The sequence below is a fragment of the Manacus vitellinus genome, unplaced genomic scaffold, assembly GCF_001715985.3.
Source record: "Manacus vitellinus isolate BGI_N305 unplaced genomic scaffold, ASM171598v3 scaffold_31_pilon, whole genome shotgun sequence".
Lineage (NCBI taxonomy): Eukaryota > Metazoa > Chordata > Aves > Passeriformes > Pipridae > Manacus > Manacus vitellinus.
The window spans coordinates 82576-87162 of record NW_021940379.1 but is presented as its reverse complement, the minus strand read 5'-3'; positions in this window follow the sequence as shown (position 1 = coordinate 87162).

Below are 4587 nucleotides of genomic sequence, written 5' to 3'. Positions count from 1 at the left end.
CCGTGTCCTGTGTCCATGTCCTGTGTCCATGTCCTGTGTCTTGTGTCCCTGTGCCCGTGTCCTGTGTCCTGTGTCCTGTGTCCTGTGTCCCTGTGCCCGTGTCCTGTGTCCCTGTGTCCCTGTGCCCCTGTGTCCCTGTGTCCTGTGTCCTGTGTCCCTGTGCCCATGTCCTGTGTCCTGTGTCCCTGTGTCCTGTGTCCTTGTGTCCTTCTGCCCGTGTCCTTGTGCCGCTGTCCCCTGCCACTGTCACCTGCATCCTTTTACCCCTTTTCCTTGGGTCCCCATGTTCTTGTGCCACTGTCCCCTTGTGTCCTTGTGCCTCTGTTCCCTCATGTCCTTGTGCCCCTGTCTCCCCTGTCCTCATGTCCTCGTGTCACTGTCTCCATGTCTCTGTCACCCATGTCTCATGCCCCTGTGCTCCACATTCCCCTGCTACTGGTCCTTGTGTCCTTGTATCACTATTCCTTGTGTCTCCATGCCCCTGGCCCCCATGTCCCCTGTGCCACTGTGCCTCTGTCCTCATGCCTCTGTTCTCAGTGTTCCCACACTCCCTGTGCCTTCCCATCCCCTCCACTGTGCCCTCTGTTTCCCCCATGTCCCATCATGTCCCCCTTTAGCCCTGTCCCCCCAGGTTCCCCTGAGTCCTCCATGCAGTCCTTGCCCTCCTGTCTGTCCATGTCCCACTATTCCCCACTGCACGGCCCCGTCCCAGCCCCTTGCACCCACAGGACACAGGGCAGCTGCCTCATGAACCTTCCTGGGTCCAACCCGGGGTGGTCCCAGCCCCAGCTGGTGAAAGAAGGGGCCCAGTTGGTCACAGTGAGCCCCACATGGCTGCAGACCCCCAGTGCCCTCCAGTACCAGGCCAGGGTGTGAGGGGCACCCAGATGGTGGGAGCAGTTGCCAGCCAAGGGGGACCATGGATGGCCCAGGCTGTGGCTCTCCACAGGCATTGGGGGCCCAAAATGCTGGGCAGGAGCCCTGGGAACAGACATCCCAGCACAGGGTCCACATTCCCTGGGGGACCTCTCCTGGCCAGCCGTGGTGTCCCCAGCAGAGGACTGCAGTGGCACCAGGCAGGGTCTGGCAGCAGAGACCGTGTGGGTGGTTTGACACCAAAGTCTCAGCACACACTGGGCAGCCCTGCTGGGACCCCAAATCTGGGGAGTTTTGTGCCTCTGCTGGGAACGCTGGGCTTCCCTGGCCGTCTGGGAAAAGAACATGGAAACACAGCCATTGCTGAAATGGGGCTGGAAAATGGCTTTTTCCCGCTCCCGCCCTGCCAGCGGCACGGCCCAGGCAGCGGTGCTCGGGGTGCCACGTGCTGGAAAGTTTGTGCCGAGGCAGTGGAGCGTGGAGAGGCCAGGGCTATTCCTGGCTCCCAGATGGTGTTTGGCTGAAGCGGGCTCTTGGTTTTGGCGGGCTGTAATTTTAGCACAGCCTGTTCCTGCGCTGTGGGGCTGTGGTCAGAACAGCTGCCAGTTCAGCTGGGGGGCCACCATGCACATCAGCACCCCCTGCCCACCCACAGCCAGCCCAGGGTGCCCAGCCAGAAGTGCCCAAAGCATGGCAGAAATGCTTAAACGCAGTGTTCTTCTTCCCTGCAGTGGCTGCAGAGGAAGGGGAAAGGGCTGTGGCTCTGGTGGTGTGTGTGCAGGGTGAGGAGCTGCCAGAGAGGGTGTCACTGGCCAGGGTAGAATCATAGAATTGTTATGGTGAGAAAAGCCCTCGAAGATCATCGAGTCCAGCCTTCAACTAACACTGCCAGCTCCACTGTTAAATCGAGTCAACAAGCACCACGTCTGTAGGGTGCAAGGTCCAGCCTCAGGGTGCACCCCACATTCCCCTCTGATTCCCCCCACCCTGCCTGCAAAAGCAGGTACTGCCCAACCCGGATGTGGAGGGGGGAGAAGGCAAATTTGGCTGAAAATCCTCCCTAACTGGGTGAGTCAAACCCTCATGTTCCCTCCTAAGGGCCTGGTGAGGACCACAGCAGCTGCCCCTGTCACACCCCTCAGCCACCACTGCCACAGCCTTGCTGTCACCATACCACCACCATCACCCAACCTAGAAATTTCTTAACATTAAGCTAAAAAATCCACCCTGGGAGTTCTAATAAGGGCTGCAATTCAAGGACCACCTTTCTCCAGACAGGCAGCACCAGCCCTGCACTCAAATCTTTCTCCATTAGTGCACCTATCTGGGGGTCAGCAGCTCTTTACTCCAAATATGAGAGAAAACAAGGGTTTGCTGGGTGCCCAGACCAGGCTGAGGCTCTGCTGGAAGTTGTGTTTTATTACCACAATAACCCTGAGATGATAAATATTTTGAAGTAGAAGAAAGGTGTTTATTTTTGAGTTAGTTCATCTTGTTTACAACCTGTTTAGAAGCCTGGGCATTTATCTTTGGGGTTGTTTACTGGGCTCTCCCCAGGCTGTTACAGGGTTTCATACACATTTATATAACCCCCAGCAAGGTATCTTCCTGCCAGCTGCATGTGGTGTCAGTTGCTGTTTTGACACAGCTATGCAAATGGTTGCTCTTGTTTTCACAAATGGGCTTGAATGCTCAGGTCCTGTTTTTACTACACCAGCCTCCAACATTTATTTATTTCATTTAATTCCCTTTCAATTGCAGGGTGATAAAACTTTGCTTTGGGCTCTCTGGCTGTCTCCAGCTGGGTGTTTGACCTGGGGTTGCCCAGCGGTGTTTGATAGTATTTTTTCATAACTTGTATTTTATCATTCATATCTTGTATTTTATTGATGTATAACCTGTCTTTTACTCATTTATTACCTGTCTTTTGTTTCTCAGACTTGGGGAAACTTGCCCCACATTTTGTGAGCCTGCAGGCTGCCCCTGTACCTTTCAGAAAGTTGGACTGAGGGATGAGCCCAGTGAAAGGGCTGCCTGGCAGCAGGCAGGGACTAATTAGTTTAATTCAGTTAATGAGAGAGGATTCAGGGTGACCTGGCAGCAGGGTAGCAGCAGGAAGCCTCAGGCTGGTCCCCCTGTGGTGGTGGCCAGGGTGAGAAGGGTATGATGGGAGCAGTGTCATTGTCTCCCCTGGCCCCAAACCCCACAGGTGAGGGGTCAGTGGTGCCCAGCCTGGTGGGCCTGGATGCACTGGGATCTCTGGAGGGGGTGTGTGTGCATATATGTGTGAGCATGTGCAGCAGCTGGGACATCCCACACTGGGGCAGGGACCACCCTGTTAGGCAAGACCCCACTGGGGGTCCTGCCAGAGACCCTTCAGGGGACATCCAGGCTGTGGACACACACCCTACCACGGCACAGAGTCCCACTAGCCTTGGCAGTGGCCCCCAGTGAGTCCACCATCCAGCTGGTTCACCACCACCACCACCCATTTTGGGCAGCATCAGGCCAGCCCAGGACCTCTCCCCCCAACTCAGGGACTGACGGCCCCATAAGGTGATGGCCTTGCAAGGTGACAGCCTGGCAAGGCAGAGGCAAGAGCTGCCACCATCTTAGGCTGAGCCAATTCAGGGCGTGGTGCTTGCTTGTCTTCACACGTCAGCACCCACTGGAGACAGTTTCACTTCCCTTTTTGGGGCACCCTTTCAAATTTCTGATTGGGGACTGTAGTGGGTGAGGGATAAATTTAGCCAGGGGATGCCCCACAGTCACACAGCTGCATGGTGAGGCTGGCTTTGGGGGGAAATGGGGGGGCAGTGCTGGCGTGGCACAGCCTGGGCTCTGAACAGCCTTTCCCCGAGTCTTTCAGGGCAGGCGGCTACGTGAGCGGGGGGAATGTCAGGATGGGGTGCAGGAACCACCAGCTGCCCCTGCAGGTTCCTGGGGGCTGCACCCCCAGCTCAGGCAGGGCAGAGGCCATGGAGCTTGGCACAACTGCAGGACCAAAGCGAGAGGACTGTGCCATCCCCCCCCACGGCCGCCCCAGTGGGTTTGGCTCTGCCCCGCTCCCCCCAGCCTGGGCTGGGCTATTCTGGGCCCCTGCTCTTGCTTTTGAGTTTCAGCCCTGCTGCCTCCAGGAACGTGGCTGTTTGTGGGGCTGCAGCTGCAGGGGGGAACAGGCGGGGACCTGTCCCCTCTGGCTGTGCCACGTCGCCCAGGTCTCTCCAGATAAGGTGTTTCATCAGCTCCAGGTGCACTCACTCTGCTCCTGCCACGTCCCCACAGAGACAGCACTTCCTCCTGGCACGAGGCACTGGGACTTGCATGGCCTGGGGAAATCACCCAGTCATGTGCAATAAAAAAAGCAAACCAGATTTGTTTTTTGTGTGACAAAGCTGGCCAGAGGTCGTCCCATGGAGAGGGAGTGTTTGGGGAGCAGAGCAGAGCTTTGCCCTCAAGGCTGGGGGCAGCGGTTTGGTGTGAGGGTTGGAAGAGCTCATGTGATCCCACACAATGCCAATAAAGTTGTTTTGGGGTGCAAAGTTTCTGTTGGCACCTCAGGAGGGGTCAGGTCCTGCTGCCAGCTCCCTGCCAAAAAGCAGGAGGGAAGGACTGTGCAAATGTGTGGGTGTGGCACTTGGGGACTTGGTTTAGCAATGAACATGGTGGTACTGGGTTAATGGTTGGACTTGATGATCTTAGAGGTCTTTT